At 40.2% G+C, this 25,051-nt stretch overlaps 1 protein-coding gene across 1 annotated transcript in view; it reads right to left on the reverse strand.

The window, feature by feature from the left end:
• Positions 1-25,051, reverse strand: part of LOC131405801 (M1-specific T cell receptor alpha chain-like) — a 584,807-nt gene that overhangs the window by 178,365 nt on the left and 381,391 nt on the right. The window lies entirely within an intron of this gene.

The following is a 25,051-nucleotide window of genomic DNA, read 5'->3' on the forward strand; positions in this document are numbered from 1 at the left end:
AACAGGAATAGGAAGGGAACTGTTTTGTATCATTTCCTTTTGAGATGCAAATGGTCTCAGAACCTTCTTTTTGGAGGGTGTAAGGCTCAGGGTGAGGGAGGTTCGGAGGAAGGACTGATAGGTGGAAAGTTTGTAAAGTATCAACACTGGGAGTAGATTTCAAAGAGAAAAGTATGATTTTAAAAGATGACGGCCTAAGGATCAAGATTAGAGAAAGATATTTAGAAATAAATTCTGCAGAAGACACTAAGTGAGTGACTGGGTATGGAGCAATCACATAGAGATCGTTTTTTTACTGATGTTATACTGCCTCAAGATAGTTCAAGCTTGAGCCGTTTTGCCTGATAGCTGCCTGGGACAGTAGAAAAATGGAAGGGGAAATCTCTCTGTAGATGTTTCTGAAGAAATTTAAATTTTATCTTGTACATTAACATTGTAATAGAAATAAGAATGCACAGGAAAGCCATTTGGGAGCTAGCTTCAGCTAGAAAATACAAAAAAAACAGAACATTTAGAGAAAAAGAGGAAATTCCATGCTTAGCGAATGGTCAGATTTGACATAGTTTGGAATGTTTAACTTTCCATCAGAAATCAGTAACAACATTTCAGTGAACTTGGGTCTCGACATCTTGTGTTGAGTAAAAATGGCAGCTGCTATTTAGTGTGAGTTCAATTGGGGATACAAAGGGAACAAAGAGTCTGATCTTAGAAAGATGGCACTTGTTGCTGGTTCCTGATGACTTAATCAATAGCAGGTAGGGGTGGATTTGCTTTTGGGAGGTTGTTGTCTGAGGAGTAGGTGGGAGCACATATTCCTATGGTGAACATGTCCAGTCCAGTACACTTCATGAAGTTCTCTGAATTGTTGTTTCTTATTGTTTTAGATTGTTCTCACTTCCTAGACCCGCACCTCTCAGTCTTGGAAAACTGGCATCACCAGAGGGATGGGTCTTGGATCCATGAGTATTCCAGAGTCAAGGCCTTCACAGTCACCAATGCTGCTTTAAGGGCATATAACGTGTGGCATAAGAAGTGAGACGGCGATGTGTAGCACTGATGAGGTATTGGTGATTTACAGTATAGTCAGCATTAGAATTATGGCTGGTGATTGCCTAAAAACAAATCAATGTCTCTTTAAATTCATCTTCCCAAGTAGCAAAGCAAAGCATTCAGGCAAATATCTCTAGAGATTTGGATTCAGAAATTCCATATGAGATGGCTCATATAACTTTCTTGTGCAGTAGAATCAACATGAATGAAGCCAAAGAATGGTTTTAAAGAAATGCCTTACGTAGTCCCCAAATGTGGCTATAAGAACATGTTGAAACTCCAGTTTCACACAAGGGTGAGCAGCTAGGAGCCACCTCTTCTGGTCTGGTCAACTTCCTGGCATCCTTTCTGGGTCACTGAGCAAGGAGGGATGGCTATCTGCTGTGTTCATCCCCTGGGGCATTGTAGCCAGCTGAGGATTTCCCAGGAAAATGCCACGTTGCCCCTGCATTTTTGTACAGATTTCTGTAGGTTTAGTAGCATTGTGTGTTGCCTCTTTCTCACAAGCTATAGCAGCTGCAATACTCAATATTCCGAGGGTTACTATACTCGCTGCTATAGCAGCTCCGCACCCGGCATCGCTTTTTACTGACACAGTGCCGTAGAGTTTTACGAAAACCTCCCCTTGTTTCACCCTATGTGGCCTTTGAGAACTCCTGTGGCTGGGTGTTTACTCCAAGTCAGGCTGCAGCAAGATCAAAGGGTTTGCACAGTTAGTTCAGGGCAGGCTCGCCCAGGTGCTTCTGTCTGAAGCTTTTCTCCACTGGCTAGATCTGCGCTGGAGTTTGCCACCTAATGGACTTTCAGAAATCATCACATCCACTCCCATCTGTGCTTTCTGGCCAGGCTACTCGCTCATGGTTTCCACAGAGGAGTTCATCAGATATCTGAATGTCTCAAGTGGATTTTACGTCCTGTGGGTTAGGTGGAAAATGTTTGTTGTCAGTGTGATTTCTCCTGTCACCTGCTCAGCTTCCGAAACACATCTGCCTGCCTCACTTTACAGCTGAGCAGTGTTATGCAGTTTAGAAACGACTTTCATAGTAATTTAAAACGTTATCCTCTCCATTGACTCCCTGGTAGCTAAATTCAGGGTTAGTAGCCCATATGGTGCTTTGTGTCATTAAGAAAAGACAACCCTGCTGGGCGATTGCAGAGATAGCCCCTTGGATTCAAGTTTGTCAATCAGATGGCATCTTTGTGTGCTTCATAAACAGCTCCCCATTCTCCAGTTGATGTAGCTCCGAACCAGGGCCTCGGCTCAGCAGGCAGAGCATGGGCTGTATTTTAGACCCTCTCTTCTCTTGTGCAAGGCACAATCTGTGCAACTAGACAACAATGGCTCTGGTCAAATTCAGTTGATGCTTTTTATTTATATTGTGTTTGACCCCTGATTTTTGACATAGGCATTCCCTTTTTTGAAAACTTTCCTCTGGGGCCTTGAGACACTGGTCCCGGTTTGCCATTGATCTCGTCATCTATTACTGTGAAAATAGGGTCATACACTAGGCTCATGGAAAATGACATTATTAATTGATAATTATTAAAAGAGAGTGTGAATTTTGTTACTGTTATCAAAAGGGAGAAGGATTGAAAAAATGTTGAACTTCACACTTCCTCTGGAGGATCTTATCCAGATCCATGGCTTAATGATTTACAATATTACTACAATTTTACTTATAATCTTTGTAACAGCACCTTCCCACCCTACAAACAACTGCTTTCCAATCCCATAAACTCCAAGGAACTTCACCTCCACATGCAGATTCTAACGCTCTTTTGTTGATTAAAAAACTCAAAAAACAAATGGGAAAAGAGGAAAAGAAGAAATGCTATGGTCTTAGTTACAGAAAATGTAGTAGAGGATGCCTTAGGGCAGAAAGCAGGACAATGTGGGCCTCATGGTGAGGGCTAGGTGAGAAGGAAGAATTGTACCTTGGACTCTTGAGTATAGCTGGTTTTAGGTGCTAGTCTTGAAATGGCAAGAGGTGGGTGGTTACTGTGTTGAATAATAAATTAAGCTTCTTTTAAATTCCTATAAATTAAGTTATAGGAAACAATAAGTTAGGAATGAAAAGGCCATTAAAATCTTAAGTAATGCCAAAACTTAAACTATGTGACCCTGTGGGTTTGAGCCAGTGAATCTTATAATCCTGGGGCCATGGCAGAGGGTTTTGGGGTGATGAATCCTGATGAAAATACAGCTGTTGTGGTTCCCAACTTTCACTCTCTCTCTGTAACGGAAATATACCTCCATGTGCTTTGTCATATGACTTTAAAGAGCCTCGCACTACAGGCAGAGTATACATCCTACCTAGTGGATTTCGGGCTTGGCCAGTCTTTGATCCAGAGAATATGGGTGGAAGTCACAGTGCGCCAGTTCCAAGCTGAGGCTCCAGGAGGCATCCCATCGTGGATTTCCACCAGCGCCCTTGAAGCCAAGTCCAGCTGGCCAGCAGACCAGTGAACAAAAACAGTATATGTTTGTTGTAAGCAACTGCAATTTTGGGATTGTTTGTTATAGATCATAGCCATAGCAGAAATAGCTGGTTAATACTGATGCTAAGCCTTGGGGGGACCCCAAGTATGAAACTACATAGTTAAAATTTTTGATGGCTCCCGTTATCTTCAGGGTAAAATGGTACAGAATGTAGACTTTTGCTTACCTCTGAGGCTTACATCTTGTACTTTTCCACTTGCTCCCTTATGCTCAGCTGCACCCAACTACTTGCTTCCTGAAGGCTCCATGTTCTTTCATACCTCTTTGTCTTTGCCACGTGATTGCTTTTGCCTGAAATGCCATTTCCTTCTTCTATTCCCCCATTTGGTCCTTAACGCACCTCCTTGGATCCTGTTCATTTTCTGCTCTTAGCTTAGCTGTTGCATTCCCTGGGAAGTCTTAAATGATGGCTCAAGACTGGACTGGGTTAGGTGCACACCCCTTCCCTGAATTTTCATGACTTCCAGTGCTCAACTCAGTCATTGCACTCAAAACCCTTTTTCTCTCTTCTTCATTAGGTAGATACTCTCGAGAGAAGGGATTATTCTTGTTTATCTCTATATACTCTTTGCCAGCATGGGGCCTGGCTTCGTGAGTGTTCAGAAAGTGTCTTCTGAATCCATTTTAAGGATGCAGTCTCTCATGGTCAGAGAGGATAAGCTAGGAAGTGACAGAGCCATGGCCAGAACTCACATCTTCCCAACTCCTAGTCCCCTGCTCTCTCTCTGGCACCAGGCTGCTTTATGGAATACTTGCTCCACATTTGTTTTGTGGAGTACAACACCACTAGTTGCAAACAATTGATTTTTAGCATTAGCCTGAGTTAAGCATCATTGAGAAGATAAATTTGCTGTGATTTGATTCACACCATGAGATATATTCTAAAGCCAAATAGAAATGAATTTCATGTTGTCTATATAATTGGAGTATTCAAATTACATTCTTTCCAATAACACGAGTAATCAAGGATCCGTTGTGCCTCTGAAGAGGAGTCTTAGAATGTCACAGCTGGGAGAGACTTCAAGAATCATATATCCACTGCCTTGGATGTTCAGAGGAAAGAGTCTAGAAAGATCCAGAGAAGTTTCATTACTTGGCCAAGGCACCCAACTTCAAAGGAACATACAAGTCAGGTATCCCTATCCTAGCCCATGATATTTTTTGCTACACTGGGTAAATACAGAGTCTTCTTGGTTTTTTCTTCAGGCATTTGTTATTTGAAAGTGTCTCTGGGTATCCTCTCAGTCCCACAGCTGATCTCTTTCCCCGAAGAGGCCATAGAGTGGCCTGGGCAACCTGGCATTTCTTTATCTATGCGGATTTTCACGGTTGTATGAGATGGTTTTCTGTGGGAAGGAGGAGGGGCAGGCCCAGGGCAGGTGTTGCCTGAAGTTCAGTTCTTCCTGGAAGGAGGCCAGGCCATGTTCTCAGTGCCTATAAAGCTCATGGTCAGGGAGGAATAGAGGAAAGGGACAGTGTGGGGACTGGGTTTACCATGTTATTGTCCAGTCCTGGCTGGGTCCAGGCCTCATCCCTGTTGACTCAGAGCACTTTGAGAAAATTTATGCTATACCAAGCCGAGAAATGAAATAGGGATTGGACAGCGGTGTCCTCCAGGCTTGGAATATTTGGGATGTGAACATTGAACTAGCTTTATTTCTCCACTCCCTGATCCTGGTATTAACGTCTACTTTTTGAGAGTTAGAGACAAATTGCAGCATATTCAAAGGAGAATACCAGGCTTTTGAAGTGACTTCAAATCCTTGACAGGGAGGAGCAGCTAAAAAACACGGGGGACTTTAGACTAGGAAGGGAGATGCTAGGGGTGTTTGATAGCAGTCTTTAGATATCTGTCAGGAAAGAGCTGGCTAATTAGAAGACAACTGGATTCTCATGTCTGCTCATGCATTCTATCTATGGCAATATGTTGGTTTGGTTGAAGTATGTGAGAAAAACTTAGCCTTACACAGATATGTAGTTCGAAAAGAGGGATTAGTTGCAATGTGAGACGTTAATGAAGTTTTCATATTCTATTACATGAAAATCCATTGGTCTATCTTGCATTTTGGATGGAACTTTTATCCAGGCATGGTTTTGTAACATTATTCATTTGTCATTTTGGAAATAATTGGATCATTGAGTTAGACAACTTCCACATGTTGTCACATTGCATTCTACAATATCAAAATATCATGGGAGTTAATATCACCACCAATATCTGAAATCAGAGAAGTATTTAAGTATTGGGGAGCCATCCAGCTCATGGTGGCAGATGCAAGTTTTCCTAAACTCTAATTTTTGTCTGAAAACTCAGATTTTTGTCATTAGAAACAACTATGAGTTCTTTTTCTTGATGTGACGGGCTCAGTTCATTCACTTTTAAGAAGATGTCTGCCAAACACCCAAAACTGAATAACCATAGTTTGTCTGTTGGTCATTCTTTCAAACTAAAATGATCTTTCATGGAAAAAGTGGCTAGTTCAGCTTGCAACTCAAGCAATTGCACAAATGTTTTCCCTCAAGATAACTATCATAATTTGGATGCAGCAGTTGTTTTTCTTTAGTTCCCCTTTTGTCACACAGAATACTAAAAAGACATATACTTGAGAGTTGAGATTCAAGAAGATTAATAGTTTGTACTGCTTCATCAATGTTATGGACTGAATTTTGTCCTCCCAAAATTTGTATGCTGAAGTCCTCACCCCCGGTACTTCAGAATGTGACTGTATTTGAAGATAGGGCCTTTAAAGAGAAAATTAAGTTACAGTGAGGTCATTTGCATTGGATTAGGATGGGCCCTTAGGGTGGATCCTAATCCAGACTGACAGATGTCCTTATAAGAAGAGGAAATTTGGATGCGCAAAGAGAAGAGACACCAGGGATATGCATGCCCAAGGGAAAGACCACATGCAGACACAGCGAGATGGTGGCCATCTGCAAGCCAAGGAGAGAGGCCTCAGGAGAAACCAACTCTTTGGGCACATTGATCTTGGACTTCAAGCCTCAGAACTGTGAGAAAATCAATTGCTGTTGTTTAAGTCACCTAGTCTGTGGTATTTTGTTATGGCAGCCCTCACAATCTAATACGGTCAATAGCACTTTTAAGTGAAATTGGCTTCTTTTTTTGCTGCTAATACGTGGCAGTGAAGAATATAATGACTACTAATACAGAATTGATGCCACTGCCTTGATTCACGCTAAGGTGCAGCAGTTTTACCCACCATTGCTTTTGCAGCATCAGTGCAATTGTCAACACAATGAAAAAGGCAAATAATATTTTGGTATTATTATGAAAATAGTTCTGACTTCATGAACTCCCTGAAAAGGTCTTGGGGCCCCTAGAGGTCCAAGGACCACACTTCGATAACTCTTGTTTTAAATCTGTGTTATTTATGATGCTAAAGCTACAATGGCAGCAGTTAAGCCCAGGCTTTTTCGACTGCTTCACCACTCTCTACTTGTTTGCTAGTGATTAGCAGAACAATTTTATCGTAAGCTTTGACTGATGAATGAATACGTGCTCAGAAACCACTGTGATCAGCAGACTCCAGATGTGTAAAAATGATAAAATTGATCCGAACACTTTGGTTGGAATCCTTGAGAGTCAAGGACCGTGGATCTGTAGATTATATGCCTCTGGTTTCTTCTTCTTGGTGGTACTCCAGGGGTCGGATGCTGGATCCATGATGATTGTGCTTTGGTGACAGAGGGAGGGAGGGCTCAGTGAAGACCAAGAATCGACCACATCACCTTCAGTACTCTTACTATATTTCTGTGGCAATACTTTAGCCTTTCCATTAAAAATAATCTTTAGTTGTTTAAGTGGTATGTAGTTGGGACGGTAACTTGAGGTTTTGGCAAAATCATATAAAGAGGAGGAAGAGAACAACATGGTTTGCAGGGTTAATGGGCCAAATAATACACTTCGCAACTGGACAGGAATTAAAAGAGGCCAGGCTTTTGAACTGAAACTCATATAGGGCCCTAAGAATATATAAACCTACTCAAATTCCCCTCATTTAGGGGAACCTGACATACTTGGACTTTTGTCAAAATCTTCTCTTACCTTCTCTATGATGTTCACCCACCTGAGGGATAAGTGAGGTTGACAATCAACTGATTGGAGTTCATTGGAACATCCGTGGAAGTCTGGGACTACCACCCTTCCCCCACAAGTGTAAGGCCTGATTTTGAGCTACTATCATTATGTCAAGTTTTGACAGGCAGTGATTTTAAGATATCTAATTTATGCTTATGTCTTGAATAAGAATAATGCTAAATATGCAACATCACCATTAGTGGTTTTCTTATTTATTTTACCTATAAAGTCAGTGACTTTATTCATTGTTGTCTTAAAAATACGTCATATGACCATACAGTTTTAGTTTGTTTGCATGCTTACAGATGAAGGGAGTTCTTTGAGCAGAGCAGTATCCTTTAAGAAAGTATGTTAATTTTCAAGAAACATATTGCATTTTTTTTTAACTGTTTAAATTTGCTGCAGCCTTTTGGCTACTTAAAAATGAAAATTTTAGAAAACATTTTATTATAAAGTTTTTCAAACATTGCAAAAAAAGAAATTAATAGAATTAATATCTGTAGACTCATCACCTAGATTTAACCACCATTAATGTTTGCCATATTTGCTATTTATATTGGTCAAGTATTTAACAATAAATTATGAACATCATGACTATTCATTCCTAAACACCTTAGCATGCATTTTTAAAAACTAAAAATATTTTTCTACATTAACATAATATTAGTTCTCACCTAACAAAATTAACAATTTCCTAAAATCATTTAATAGCCAGTCCATGGTCAAATTTTCCTAATTCTTTCCAAAAAGTCTTTTACAGATGTTTTTAAAAAGAATCCAGTTAAAGGCTATGCATTTCATTTGGTTGCCAAGTCTTTTAAGTTTCTTTAATCTGTAATAGTTCCCCTTTCACTGCTTTCCCTCCTCTGTATCTTTTTTTGCTTTTCGTCACATTGATTATTGAAGAGACTAGGTCTGTTGTCCTGTACAATGTCTCACCATATGGATTTATCTAGTCGTTTCTTTGTGGAATCCTTTAACTTGTTCTTCTAGTTCCCTTGTCTCCTGTTAGAACTAGAGGTTTGATTAGGTTTAGTTTATTTATTTATTTTTGGCAAGAACGTTGTGTACGTGATGCTGTGTTCTGCATCCTGCATCATGTCAGGATGGACATAATGATGTGATGAGGCTAAGATCAATCACTAGGGTAAGATGGTGACAGAAAAATCTGTCTTTTGTAACATTACATGTTCCTATTGCAATAGCAAGTAATCTGAGACTTTAAAATGTTTAAGATTTTTTTCTTTTTGGCTTGGAACATGTTTTCCTGTATGATTTCTTGTGAGAAGCAGGAAGTTAGTCATATTTCTTCTTTCTATTGATGTTACTGCCTCCGGTTTGCTATACCAGAGAGAAATGTTATAAACTCATCACTCTATGCTGAAAAATTAATATCTGAAAGAGTCTGCTCTTTTAGAAAATAAGCAATCCAAGAATGATATGCTCCATTTCTGCACTAAAAATGAGAATTTCATTAAAAGTGTTATCTCAGGGAATTGTTTATATTCGCTGAAAGTGGGCTCTTCTGATTTTATTTTGAATGAGTTGATGTATTCTATCCTTTCAGCCATAAGCCCAATTATTTTGGACACCCTGGGAGGAAGCTAGGTATAGTTTTCTTCCCCTGTGCATTGCTTTTGGTCTTCTAGATTTAAAAAGAGCAATTGGGCTTGGTGCGCTAACTGGTGATTGTAATCTCAGGGTGAGGGGATTAATCCCTGTGCTCTTGGATCAAAATATTCAGAGTCAAGAGAAGAGCGAAGGAGAGCCCAGGACACGTAAGCTCTCAGATCTATGGTATTTACGTCATTGATTCTGTGAGGTGAACAGAAATATTACTTAGTTCCCAGGAAATATCTTTCAAAAACACATAGTTTAAGTGGGTAGGGATAAATTATGCCTTTGCTGTGGGTTGAGGGTACTGCTTGGTGGCATTAGGTCGGAGAGGGAGATTCTTGACTCTGAAATAATATTCCCTGTCGTGATAGGTCTTCCACTATCTTCAAGGACCAATTCAAGATTCATCTCCAAGAGCTCTTCCCAACTAGCTCTACCCAACACAAATTTCCCTGCCACCATCTCTTTACTTATTTGTGACTTTTTGATAACTGAGGCTTTATTTGTGAAGAGTCTGTACTCTTCATCACATCACTGGTCCATTTATCCAGTGCTACCTGGACACGTAAGCTCTCAGATCTATGGTATTTACGTCATTGATTCTGTGAGGTGAACAGAAATATTACTTAGTTCCCAGGAAATATCTTTCAAAAACACGTAGTTTAAGTGGGTAGGGATAAATTATGCCTTTGCTGTGGGTTGAGGGTACTGCTTGGTGGCATTAGGTCGGAGAGGGAGATTCTTGACTCTGAAATAATATTCCCAGTCGTGATAGGTCTTCCACTATCTTCAAGGACCAATTCAAGATTCATCTCCAAGAGCTCTTCCCAACTAGCTCTACCCAACACAAATTTCCCTGCCACCATCTCTTTACTTATTTGTGACTTTTTGATAACTGAGGCTTTATTTGTGAAGAGTCTGTACTCTTCATCACATCACTGGTCCATTTATCCAGTGCTACCTAATAATGGCCTTCTTGCCATCTCTACTCCCACATTTGACTGTTTTCTCATCAGAACGAGACACATAAACTATTAGAATTTGGGGATTCGGTGACAAAGTTTCACCTTGTGGATCTGCTTCAAGTTATGACTGCTAGAAATATGTTAGTTAAAAAAAAGTTGGACTCTGAAAGCATGTCATATTCCAGTGAGATGGAATTCAATTCACAACAACCACTTTCCAAGCACTTGTTGTGTTTTGTACTAGACATCGAACTCTTTGAAGAGAGGAACTATGTAAATTAGACAGATGTGACCTTAGACAGTGTGGGACCCAGTACACAGGCTCACAGTCATTGTGAGTTCCATCCCCTTTACTTCTTCCATGATGTTCTCTTTTACATTGCCATGGGTGTATTTAATAAATGTTATTGAAATGTGTGTTTGGGATTATTTATTACGGATGACTATGGTGATCCTCATTCACATTCTGAAACCATTGCCGTAGACAATGTGGAGTCAATCCCTAAAGGGAGGAGTCAGGGGCCAAGGAAGCAAACGTATTCTTGCTTTCTTTTTTTTTTTTTTGAGGAGATCAGTTCTGTGCTAATATCTGCCAATCCTCCTCTTGTTTTTTTTCGCTGAGGAAGACCGGCCCTGGGCTAACATCCGTGCCCATCTTCCTCCACTTTATATGGGACACCGCCACAGCACGGCTTGACAAGCAGTGCGTCGGTGCGTGCCTGGGTCGGTGCGTGCCCGGGATGCGAACCTGCGAACTCCAGGCCGCCACAGCGGAGCGTGTGCACTTAACCGCTTGGGCCACGGACTGGCCCCTATTCTTGCTTTTTTTTTTTTTTTTTTTTTTTTTGGTGAGGAAGATCAGCCTTGAGCTAACATCCATGCTAATTCTCCTCTTTTTGCTGAGGAAGACTGGCTCTGAGCTAACATCTATTTCCAATCCTCCTCTTTTTCTTTCCCCAAAGCCCCAGTAGTTAGTTGTACATCATAGTTGCACATCCTTCTAGTTGCTGTATGTGGGACACCGCCTCAGCATGGCCAGAGAAGCCGTGCGTTGGTGCGTGCCCGGGATCCGAACCCGGGCCGCCAGTAGCAGAGCACGCGCACTTAACTGTAAGCCACGGGGCCGGCCCCCTCTTGCTTTCTTGATACTCAGAGGTATGATACTCAGAGGACTCCTCTAGATGCTTAGACTCACAGAGTGGATCACAGCTGGCTGTTTTTAAGAAAAGGCTTAATACACTTCAATCTCCGTGGTACTGAAGCCACAGTGAAACACAGAAATACAAAAACTGGCTTCTTTTTTTTCCTTTCCTTGGCATTTTGCCATCATTACCCTCTGCCATCTGGAATACCTCAGAAATCTCCTTTCACCAATGCTGTTATTGTGGTTAAATGTTATAAAACTCTGAGGCACAAAATTATATCAATCACCCAAATCAATAAGTAAAACCCTAAAAACCTAAAAAATTCACGGGCAAAGTGCAAGTGAAGAAATTCACTTATTGATTAACAAACTTCAAGAAATGTTTTAACCCTCTTCTAATAAAAAATGTAAATAAAGCATTAACAAACCATCTTTTGAACAGATATTTAAACAATGCTTTTGTCAGAAAAAGTGATGTTCCCAATACTGGCAAGAAGTTGGTAAGAATATAAATTGCTATATTTTTATTGGAAGTCTGTTAGTTAATATCAAGAGGGTGAACATATTTACACTAGTTTGAGCTAATATTTCCACTTTGGCAAATTGTGAGAAAATACTACACATGTGTGAATATAAAGTGAGGTTTATTATCCTCAGAGAAGAGAGATTCCCCGTAAATTTGAGTCCTTACGAAAATTACGAAAAGCAATGTTACAATGCTTTCATGCAATTATTTTATTTTGCACAATCAAGTACAGATTAGTGAAGACACATTATCCTGGGATGATCTCAATCAATGCCACTGCACAGATACTCATGGAAGTCAGCTGACGAGATTAGTGGAAAAGCTGACTAAGTAATTTAACAGAAAATTAGTAACTATTCTTGGGAGTATGCCTTTGAAATTACAAGTGTTCAATATTGTTTAAACAAATCTTTTAAAGGAAATGTCTTGTCTAGATCATGAATATTCACACGCAGGATAAACGTCAAAACAGCAGTTCTAATGTTTTTTGAATAGGTATTGGGGTTTACAAATGTTTTAGTGATAGCTTTGTATATGGATTCATAATGTGGTATAATTCAGACAATGTAGACACAGGTGAGTTCAATATGTTCTGGAAAAATGTGTAAAGAATAAAAACAGCAGCTCTACCAAGAACATACAATGGAGAAAAGAAAGTCTCTTCAACAAATGGTGTTGGGAAAACTGGATAGCCACATGCAAAAAAATGAAAGTAGACCATTATCTTACACCATGTGCAAAAATTAACTCAAAATGGATTAAAGACTTGAATGTAAGACCTGAAAACATGAAACTTCTAGAAGAAAACATAGGAAGTACCCTCTTCAACATCAGTGTCAGCCACATATTTTCAAGCACTATGTCTGACTGGCCAAGAGAAACAATAGGAAAAATAAACAAATGGGACTACATCAAACTGAAAAGCTTCTGCACAGCAAAGGAAACCATCAACAAAATGAAAAGACAACCTAACAATTGGGAGAAGAGATTTTCAAACCATATCTGATAAGGGGTTAATCTCCAAAATATATAAAGAACTCATACAGCTCAACAACAAAAAAAACTAACAACCCAGTTAAAAAATGGGCAAAAGATGGGGCCGGCCCGGTGGCGCAAGCGGTTAAGTGAACTCGTTCCGCTGCGGCGGCGTCCCGGGGTTTGCCGGTTCAGATCCCGGGCGTGCACCGATGCACTGCTTGTCATGCCGTGCTGTGGCGGCGTCTCATATAAAGTGGAGGAAGATGGGCATGGATGTTAGCCCAGAGCCAGTCGTGCTCAGCAAAAAGAGGAGGATTGGCAGATGTTAGCTCAGGGCCGATCTTCCTCACAAAAAAAAAAAAAATGGGCAAAAGACATGAACAGACATTTCTCCAAAGAAGATATATAGATGGCCAACAGGAACATGAAAAGATGTTCAACATCATTAACTATCAGGGAAATGCAGCTCAAAACTACAATGAGATATCACCTCACTCTTGTCAGAATGGCTATAATTAACAAGACAGGAAACAACAAGTGTTGGAGAGGATGTGGAGAGAAGGGAACTCTCATACACCGCTGGTGGGAGTACCAGCTGGTGCAGCCACTACCGAAAACAGTATGGAGATTCCTCAAAAAATTAAGGATAGAACTACCACATGATTCAGCCATTCCACTGCTGGATATTTATCCAAAGAACGTGAAAACACCAATGCATGAAGATACATGCACCCCTGTGTTCACTGCAGTATTATTCACAATAGCCAAGACTTGGAAGCAACCTAAGTGCCCATCAAGGGATGAATGAATGAAGAAGAAGTGGTATATATACACAATGGAATACTATTCAGCCATAAGAAAAGATAAATTCAGCCATTTGTGACAACATGGATGGACACTGAGGGTATTATGCAAAATGAAATAAGTCAGAGGGAGAAGGTCAAATATCATATGATCTCACTCATAGGTAGAAGATAAAAACAACAACAAACAAACACATAGAGACAAAGATTGGATTGGTGGTTACCAGAGGGGAGGAGGGGAGGGAGGAGGGCGAAAGGGATGATTAGGCACATGAGTGTGATGATGGATTGTAATTAGTATTTGGGTGGTGAACATGATGTAATAAATGCAGAAATAGAAGTATAATGATGTATGCCTGAAATTTATACAATGTTACAAACCAATGTTACTGCAACAAAAAATAAATTAAAAATTAAAAAAAACAAGTAAAAAAAAGCAGCTCTACTGATGACAAATAGATTGCTTTGAGAGGCTTGTGAAAAATTTGAATAAAACTTATGAACTATGAGAATGGAAAAAAGCAGTATTTCAAAATTAATATGCTATTTTATATATGTGATTTTAAATATGTAAGTGTAACTAAATTAATATATAAAACAATTAAAAGTAGAATTTGACAATTTCCTTTACAACCCTAAGTGTTTATAAATTCAAGTTGGCCTAAAAACTTATTTTGAATTTTTTATTTGAGGAAAAGTGGGCTTACTTCAGAGTTTATAAATATATATAAAATATATACAAAGCTTTATATATATTTCCTCATATACATATATGATAATTTTAAATAATGAAAATTTATAAGTACAGATATGTTCATCACAGCAATTTTTATAATAGGAAGAACGTAGAAGTTGCCTAAATTCTCAGTAATAAGAGAGTTGAATAAGTAAACGGTGGTATGTTCCAAGATGCAATATTAATGTGGCTCATTAAAAATATTGATTAGGAAAAGTATCTAATAACAGAGAATTTATTATATAACGTTAAAAAAGATACAAACGTGTATATGGAGTATGATTACATAAACAAAGTATGTAATAATCTATATGTTGAAAAAGAAAATTGGGAAGGAATATGCCAAAATAATAACTTTGTGGCTTTTTGGTGGAAGTCCCGATTTCCTTTCAACATAGAATATTCTGTAATGAATTCCAAGGAGGAAAAGGGCTCAGGTCATTGAGTTCTAGCTCCCAGCCAATGTAGACAACCTTCCCAGTGCAGTCATCCACCTGAACTCACTCTCTGACAAGCATGTTTGTGTCACTGCTGAACGGCTTTCAACTGTTGCAAAGCTATTCCTGGTATTCAAATGAAATCTTTTCCCAGGTATCCTTCTTTTTCTTTTTCCTTCTTGGCCCCAATTCTGTCCTCTGCTGCAGGCCTCTCTCCCCAGGCAGGTTAATGGTCTCTTTGGCTCTGTTGTCCAGCGGTGCCTCCCTGGACACAGGATGAGAAGTGACTGCTCTTGAAGACTCCAGGCTCTCCTTGTATGATCCACATTGAGCCTCCAAATGAAGAGAAAACAAATTCCATCTTTCGTTTTGACCAGTGTTCCTTAAGCTTTGCATATTCTGCCCTGGTTGCTTTAGTCTTTAGCTTATGGCACTATATTTAGTAAAATACAATGCCCCTCCCTCCCATCTAACCTCAGAAGAGCTAAAGCCTCCATCTATTTTCGTCATTTACAAATTAGTATGAATTGGTTTCACATCATTTCTCGATGTCAGGTTTTGATGGAAATAGAACAAAAGCATATGAGGGATGTGATGTGGAGGAGGGTCCAAGTAAAGGGCACAGAAAGATGAGAATGGGAGTCCTGCATGACCTAGTTTACAGTTTGCAGAGGGCTGGCAGCTTAGCCATTCCCAAGACTTTGGATTATTCTAGCCCTAGCTAAGCCCTTTTTATTTTCTTTGGAGACATCTGAAGGATTCAAGAATTTAGCACTCCTTGAATTCTCATATTTTCTTTCAGAGACTCTAAGAAAACACACATCATAATACTGGCCTTTATATTTTCTGAGGAGATCATTCTAATATCAATTCAACTGATTAATACTCTGAGTCCAGAACTGAATTTTCCCTGGTACAAATGTCTTTGTTTCTCTCTTTGCACTTTGTCTCTGCCCTTCCTATCTTTCCTGGCTTTACTAAGTAGGCAGTGCACAGTAAGGACCGTTTTCTTATGGCAAAAAATAGTAAAGGAAATCTACAGACTTAGGGAAAGCCGGGGTACAATCTCTCACAGACAGTTGCAGTACTTGGACATCCTTGCAAGGCCTGGCACAAACTAGCAATGGTATTCTGATCAACAGATTCGCCATCATCATTCCCCTACATGTGGAGAGAAGCAAAGTCCTGCTGGTCATGGTTTTGAATACCTATCCAGCGTTTGATCATCACATGGGATTCAGAGAGTGAGATGGGCAAGGTCAGTGATATAGGAAGGCATTATGTCAAAGCTTTGGACAGATTTGCAGGTTTTCCTAAAGTACATGAAAAGTTGCAATACCTATTTTCCATTAATTCTCTTAACTCTCAGCCTTCTTAAATCTTAGTAGTAAACTTAGCCTTCTTAATTTCCAGCAGGAAGCATTAAATCCCTGAAGATGCTCAGGAGAAAGTCTCCCAGTCTCTCTCTTTGAGCAGGAGTTGGATGAATGATGGATCACAAGTATGGGAATTTCTAAGGAGTTGATTCTCATACTCTGCCTCGGTGGATGCTTCCTGGGTAGTTGGCGGTTGTGATCCACATCTGTTGTGAACTGGCCCAAAGCCAGCAGCTTTTGTTCTCTGAATTGGAAATCAAATGTGGGGTGTTCAGGGTACAGGAACCACAGGATGTGGATATTCTGGGTGTCTGGTGCCTCCTAAGAAAGATGCATCTGTTGGATTAGGCAGCTGGTGAGAAGACTGAGTCAGCAGCAGACATGAGCAGTTTCCCAGCACCCAGGTCCCATCCGTCCCACCACTTTCCACCTCCCTCTTATAATACGGGCTCTTCCAAGTTTATTCACCAATCTGTATAGTCAGGTCTGGCTACTGGGATCAGTGTGATGGCATAAACAATGCTGAACAGGAAGATCCTTCCTCCAGATGTGATGGAGCCCAGATGGCTTGGGGTGTGGAAGCCAAAGAGCCATGACAGAACCATCCTATCCCCTCCTGGCAAACAAGCTATCCAGAGAGAAAGTCATTGTATGAAGAGAGTTTCTCTCTTGTTTTTCTCATCAAAATAAAGGTGAATAAATCCTGGTGTAAAATTGTCTCCTTTCCATACAATCAATCTGCACTGATAGTTGAGTTAATTAGTGTAAATAGGATAGAGTTTCTATTTTCATCACTGAATTCTCTATGCAGAAACAATGTACAGGTACTGAGAGAAATAGATCCAAATGGAAATATGGGGTGATTAGAGACCTGTTTATCCGTAGCCCTTTGAGCCTTGCATTGGAGAGAGGGGAAAATTTTACTCTGGAGTCGGGTGCACTTACTTTACCTTGAGCCTCCAGACTAACACAAGACTCTGTTGACTTGTGCCAAGCTGTGAGTAGACTAAGTCTGCCATAAATACATGGTAGAATGAGGTGTGGTATTAGGAGAATAAAAGTAGACCAGAGAGCTGGAGTTATCTAAATTGACAATGCTTCTTTCTTCCATCGAAATCATGTGATCTGGATAAGTCCCATTACAGTCCATTCCCTTGAATGCAAAGGCATTTAAGCCTTTGCTTTGGAACGTCATAGGACCCATGTATCCTGTAGAATTGAAGACTGAGTTGTCAGTTTTTCTAGGAGTGATTTGTAGATAACCCAACCTTTTCAAATGGCAAGTTACAGTGATGAAGTAGCAGGACCTGAATTTAGGTAGAAAATTTTGAGTCTTTCTGAGGCAGGCTCCTTCAAGAGTCATAATATCAATGGAGTTCAGGCTCAGTCCCAAAATGCTGCTCAGGGAACAGATCTCTGAGAAAAATGCCCACAAATGACGCAAGGGGGTGCTAACATTCCAGATCTGCAGGGGTTGGGTTAGGACTGAGAGGCAAAAAACAGGAATAGGAAAGGAAACGTTTTGTATCATTTCTTTGTTGAGATGCAAATGGTCTCGGAACATAATTTTTGGAGGATGTAATGCTCAGGGTAAGGGATGTGGGGAGGAATAACTAAGAGGTAGAAATTTTGTAGAGTATTAACACTCTGTTAGTAGATTTCAAAGAGGAAAGTATTATTTTATAAGGTGGAGGCCCGAGGATCAAGATTTGAGAAAGATATTTAGAAATAAATTCTGCAGAAGACACTAAGTGAATGACTGGGTATGGAGCAATCACATTGAGAGTGTTTTTTACTGATGTTATACTGCCTCAAGATAGTTCCAGCTTGAGCTCTTTGCTCCCACTAGCTGCCTGGACTAGCAGAGAAATGGAAGAAGAAATCTTTCTGTAGAGGTTTCTGAAGAAATTCAAAATTTAACTTGTACATTGACCTTGTAATGGAAATGAGAATGCACAGGAAAGCCCTTTGGGAGCTAGCTTCAGCTGAGAAATACTAGAAAATACAAAAAACCCAGAGCTTTAGAGAAAAAGAGGAAATTCCATGCTTAGTGGATGGTCAGATTTAACGTAGTTTGGAACATATAATTTTCCATCAGAATCTCCGTAACAACAGTTCAGTGAACTTAGGTCTGGATGCCTTGTGTTGAGTAAAAATGGCAGCTGCTATTTTGCATGAGTTCAATTAGGAATACACAGGGGATAATTAGTCTAATCCTTGCTTCTGTTGTTTAGCAGATCCTCTGGCTCAGAAACACATTAAGATGTCTTGTTTTTTTCAGGTCTTTTGTTTTTTAATGCTGTTCAGGGCTGTTATTATAACTCAGGTCCTTGCTTTTTTCATCCCGTATATATACGATGTGGGACACCCCGTATCGTAGACACAGATGACTTATTTGCAAGCCTTGCCTAACACCTAATTTATATCAATACCTCAAGTAGCTTACAAGATTGGATTCTGAGGCTATGATATAAGAATATAGACTTTCTAGTGTTTTTCCTACTGTCCCAAAATATAACCAGATTATCCTGTCTGGTTACTTGGGAGCCAAGTTACTTTCTTGGAGAAACATTCTAAAGAGTTCCTTTAGAAAACCTAGGAAAGTATAAGACTAAAGACAAGCCACAGCCTGAAGCCCAGTCTGCTGACTTGAGCACAGATGGGAGAATGTTAATAGATAAGAAATATGAGGTCTTTGGCTCCTTTCCCAGAACTGCCGGGCTAAGACCTTGGCAGAGACTCAACAGGAAACTGAACTCCATTTGCATATCCTTTTATAAACGGGAGATTAAAAGCTTCAGTCTTGAGTGATCACAATTTTTGAGAATCAGGATGAGGCATTAAAGAGGAGGAGGAGTGTCCCAAGGGAGGTGAGTGGAGGCGAAGCAGGGTAGGTGTGAGGTTAGCAAAGACTTTCAATTCCCTTTGATTCATCATGAGTGTATTTCATTTAGTTCTGTTTTTGACTTTACCCTTATTGGGTCAAGCAAAAGAATCAGCTAGGCAGGAATGTGTGCTTCTCAATCTTGGGAATCCATCAGATTTGATTTCCTTTGTCCCACCGCTGCTTCCTTCTCTTTCCTGCTGGACAGAGACTGAAGGAATCTTAGAGATCATCTATTATAAACTCTATTGTACAGATGAGAATCTGAGGCTCAAAGAGGTCATCCCTCACAGGTTAGACTCCAGACTTTATAGGTTCCTTTTTAAGGATGGGGAAAGATCTCTCTATTCCTAAAAGTTTACATTAATTAAATGTATCCTAAGCCTAGGGAGGCCCTGCAGGAGAACATCCTCACAGCTGGATAAGGCTGAGTTTTCTGAAAATTGAGACTCTCTCCTTGTCCAGCTATTGTCTTAGACATTTGAACCAAGTCTATTGGAACAAGGTTTGGCATGAAAAATTTATTCCTCTTGTTACTTCTGGTAAAGCTGAGATTGAATTGGACCACCTTCATCTGGTAGAGACAAAGGGCAATGAAGATGCAGTATGTTACTGGGGACCTAGATCCTCACAATAATGGACTTGTCTTTATGCCTTTCACCATTATGTAGGGGAAGAATTTAGAGAGCTTGTGCAGGAAGCACATTCCTGATGAGTTATTTTTATGAAAACTATGTTGGCAGCACATTTGAATTTCTTGGTTTGGAAAAACGCTAGTGGTCATTGTCAATGTTCCTTCCTGTTCTAGATCCTTTATTCTTTTCTCTTCTGCATAAAACTACTCTCCTTCAGACCATTAAGAGTTGAGGGGGATGGAGTATTAGCATCATTGAGCACCTGTGGTGTGCCAGTCACCCAGGTGTGTTAGGTGCATCCTAGCAATTATTTCATTTAATCCTTGTAAGAATTCTATGAAATAGGTATTGCTATTCCTATTTTATGTGGAAATAGAGGTTTAGAGAACTTAAGCAATCTTGTTCGAGGTCCAACATGAGTAAATGAGGGGTTGTAATACTCACCCATTTTTGTCTGATTCCAGAGCCCATGATCTTTTTACCATTAAAAGAACTCACGTATGAAAACATATATCCAGTTTATAGACCAAATTTTTAAACTTGTTCATTTTAAGATAAGTAAAAAGACCTTGCCAAAGTTAAGGACAATTTTCAGATTATTGTTTTTAAGTTCAACACGTATTAACATTTTTGTGAATGATTAAGCATATTTATTTTTGTATATCACTTTATCTATCTGCATTATATTGCCACCTACTCAAGAGAGGAAAATACATCTACTTAAATTGTGCCATGAAACTTTTTGTTAACACAATAAGGATGTTTTCATAGATCTGCAAATGTGGGAAGGATTATAAAAGGTAGTTACCTGGAACTCAGAGAAAACCCCATTCTCATCTTTCCTTCACTTCAGCACAATTACATGTTTTGCTCTTTCCGTCTCTTTCCTCCAACGTCCTAAAAGTCAAGAGCTAAGAAAAGTGACTGTGGTGGGTGGCCAGCCCCAGCTGGGAGGCAAATATGAGTTAGACTTTCTGACCACCCATCATTGTTCAGAACAATCTCTCTGGACAGCAGGACTTCTGGAAGAGTCACTCAGGACTGATTCCGTAGGGCCCCCATCACATCTCTCCTCACACTTCTGGATGAAGTAAGTTGAAAGGTGAAAATATTGGAAAAATTCAAAGGAGCAAAGAGAAGAAGTCATGTTTCACATGAGAATAAGAGAGTAATCCCAAGTATGATCAAGGTGGAGGTGTAGATCTGGGAAGGGGAGATCCAATTAGAGAAAGATCCCTGATTGTACATGCAGATTTGCCTTTTGTTCTGCTTACCAGGGAGATCTCCATCCCCCTCAGTTTCTCTATGGTTCACTTTGGTGAAAGCACAGTAATACTTGGCCGGGTCCTATGGTTTCAGTGTGTTGGTTAGTAAATATAACTGATTGTCGATGTTATTCCTAGTGATAACAATTTTTCCCTCCATGGAAGATGTGTAATGCTTAATGTTGCTGAAGGAGTAATTTTAGAAACATATTTGTATGGTCTGTCTGGAGCTTGGTGGTACCTGTTCATCCAGCAGAGTCCAAAGTTAAACCCAGAGGTATTGCAGGTGATCATTAGGAGTCCCCAGCATTTCTCAGAGTCCTCCCAAAAGCTGCCAGCTGATTCAGTGACTGGACCTCTAGAAAAAAGGAAGCACTGATAAGAATTGTAAGAGATAGGCATCATACTACCTCAAAAATGATGACCCCTGCATTACCATGGAGGAACAGCACAAGGACGGTCATCGTAGGCAGATAGCACATTCTGGAGACTGCGGGTGGAAGAGTGCCCACAGACATACCATGGAGCTTTCAGTCTTCTTGGATGCAAAATGTAAGGGTAGGATCATGGGGATGCAATAGGAAATAGTTCTGCCCTCCTTGTATAGCTTCCTTTTACAGAATAGAGCCTACTGCAGTTAAAAAGGACTCTGGGAAGGTATTGCACCCACTCTTTCGCCCACAGACATGATTTAAAAACTAGCTTGTAACAAGCTCCAGAAAAAGCAGACTCTTGAGTTGTGTGGCGCAGTACCTTTGGAGGTAGGCTGCCTGGGCTTGTGTCCAGGCCCAGCAACTCACTAGCAGTATACCTGGGGAAATGCCCTAACCTCTCCTTACTTCGGTGTTTTCATCTGTAAAATAAGGATAATAATAGCAATGGGTTATTGTGAGGATTAAACAAGTTAAAACATAAACTACTTGGAACAGCGGCTTTCATACAGAAAAGTACCCCATGACTTAGGCCATCAATTATTATTACTATTAGCACTTTACAGTCGTTGATGATTTTCATTTCAAGGAGATTTTCACTTTTAACTTCTTTTCGCTGTAATTTCAGAATGTTTTCTCTTTTTCTCAGCTCATAGGAAATGAGGATGACTGATCATAGAGTCAGAGAGGGTGAGAACTGGAAGGGTCCTCATGTTGTATCAGTCCCAGCTTCCTTACCTTATAAATGAGTCTGGGGAGATGAAGTGATGGGCTCAAATTCTCACAGAGCAGAACTAGGTTTTGAACATAGGTTCCAGGCTAGTTGGTTTCTTTTCCACTGTATAATAATTCTTCATATGCCGTATTCAACATTGTCTAATTTCTCCAAGACTTACTCAGGGTGACTCAGGAATGCACCAGGATTGTGACTCTGGGGGAGGAGCTGACATTATATATTATATATAGTATACTACGCTGAATATAATAACACTGTTATTCTTATAATCTTATAGCACCTCATTGGCTTTCTTTTTCTTAATAGCATTGTCATATTGTTGAATTGCACTTATTTCGAAAAAGAAAGGAGGGGAGATTTTTGTCTCTGACTAGAAGTCAGGCTCTGGCCATTAATCCATCCATTCCTCAGCAGAGAAGATCAGGGGCACTGCCACGGGGACAAAGGGCAGGGAGTGAGGAGCAGGGTCCCTAATGAGTGGTGTTTATTTAGGTTGAGATGAAAGATAGGGAGACCAACCTTTCTTCTTTCACAGCAACGTGTACTGAACACCTGCTATGCACTCAGCATGGTGCTAGGCACCCAGAGGAATGTAAAATGACCCAGGTCAAGGCTGTAGATTTCAAGGATTTTCTTTAGAAAGAAGTATAAAGTGAAGACTGAACTGTAGTCAAGCCCTCTGGAGTTCCTTGAGGGCTCTGTGCTCTCACAACACCGACGAGACTGCTTACTCTTTAAACCGCAAAGGCACCATAAGGGGCTCAGCTTGGCTGGGGGGAGAAAGAATTTCCAGCTGACTGGAGGGGAGACTAGCACAGCAGGGATGTGGACTGGAAGTACATGGCTAATAGGGTGCTTCCCTGTGGCAACCGGGTGTCAGGGCGTGATGGAAGGAGTTCTTGACTAGGATTTGGGAGACCTGCGCTCTTTTGGCTTTGCCACTAGCTGGTTGTGTGATGGGAAAGTCACTTAATTTCTCCATTCCTCAGTTTCTACATCTTCAGTTGAAGAGGTTGAACCAGCAGGTGATTAAAGTTTCTCCCTGTTCTAACACTCTATGTGTGTGTGTGTGTGTGGTGGCGGGGGAGGTTGTTGTAGGGCTGTATGGGTGGGGAGGATATCCTTCCTATGGAAAATATAATGATGGTTTGAATGCAGAGAAATGGATGAGCTGCAAACTCAGAGATTGTTCAATTGATTCTTACTACAGAGAAGGGTTATTGCTACCGTGCCACCTCTCTGATTTGAATTTACAGTGCCTGTTATACTGGCCCCTTTGTGGTTTTTTGTGTCTTTATTTATAAACTTGGTGCATGAGACCATTTTTCACCTCTTTAGACGATTGCGGCAGTTAGTTCTCTATGGATCACTTATGACTATAACACGTGCTATGCAAACACAGTGGAGGTCTATATGTACGAGGAGGTCTGTGACAAGACAGAGCTTCTGACAACACACACTCAGGCTGTGTCCCCTTGGTATTGTCCCTGTGGATGCTGCCTTTCCTTCTCACTGCCTCTGAGTAATGTTGCTCACTTCTGTCAGGTGGTAAATGAAGATGGAAACTGCCTCTGGACCTACTTGGGCAGACCCAGAAGTCCTGGAGGGTGAATCCCCAAAGCTCTGGTAGGAATTATAATGACACTTCGGCTTTCTCCAGTTACTCCAAATTCCTCAGGTCTATCTGTGGCTGGCTTCCTGGAGACAAGAAAAAACCAAGAACCTCGGTGAAGTGAACACATGTTTTATTTCAGCTTTCCAGTCTGTTGGAACAGTCTTGGGGAGGCACATCCATTTGCAAGTATGGATGAGGCTGCAGATTCTCTCCTGGGGCTGCTGGAGTAGAGTTATCTTGAGGACCTATGAGACAAATGCCTCATCCCATCTGTATGCTCTCCTTTATGGTTGGGAAGAAACATTCGTCACTCCGTAGAATGTGGTCAGGTAATAAGGCAGAGAAGGCAAAGGGCTTCATGTTACATGCTCCATATTCCATTAGTCAATAATCCAATTCTGCCACTTCTCTTTTCATGTTCTAAGTTTTGACCTTTTCAGGACTACTTCCTTCCCACTTTGTGCTAATTAATGGAATTCTAACACTGGTCTTGAAAAATGAAAAGTCTGAACCATTGGTGAAAGAGCTCTCAGCAAGATAAGAAGGGACAACTTTTGCCTATTCTCCCAAACTACAGAAAAGCTGGTACTATTTTGTATCATAAAGCTGAACATGAGAATGTGATTTCTAACAGAAAAGTCCAGCAAACACTCAGACTCCAAATACTACTCTCCCTGCCCACCCCCAGGCCTTCGCTGACATGTGACCTCCCTGTGGCCTTTCTTGACCACCTGATTTAAAATAGTTATCTTCCCCAGTCCCCTGATAACATACCCCATATCTCTCCCTGCGAGTCTTCTCCATGGCAATTATCGCCATCTAACATACATTTTACTTATTTTTTTTTGTACTTATTTTCACTAAAATAAACTCATGAGTTTCTGAATACTGTATTCCCAGTGTGTCTAGAAAAATACCTGGCACACAGTAGGTACTTAAATTGTTGTTGAATGATTAAATGAATGTTTATATGTTATATTATATTCTATGAAAGCAATTTTAATCTCCAAAAGTCTATACCTTGGATTGGTTTTCTTTCTTAATAATTCGTTACCCTGGTAATATATTTATACTGACATTTCTTTTTCTGAAAGTTATAAATATTCATGAGGTTTTGTCTTTAGGCTAGAAAAGGATAATTTAAACTTACTTCCCTATTCTCCCACATGTATGCAGGTAAATAGAAAACTTATGGCTATTAGATTTCTTATTTAAACACAGATTTTGAGAACCTGCCTTACTTGAATTAATACA

The sequence above is a fragment of the Diceros bicornis genome, chromosome 5 (assembly GCF_020826845.1).
Source record: "Diceros bicornis minor isolate mBicDic1 chromosome 5, mDicBic1.mat.cur, whole genome shotgun sequence".
NCBI lineage: Eukaryota > Metazoa > Chordata > Mammalia > Perissodactyla > Rhinocerotidae > Diceros > Diceros bicornis.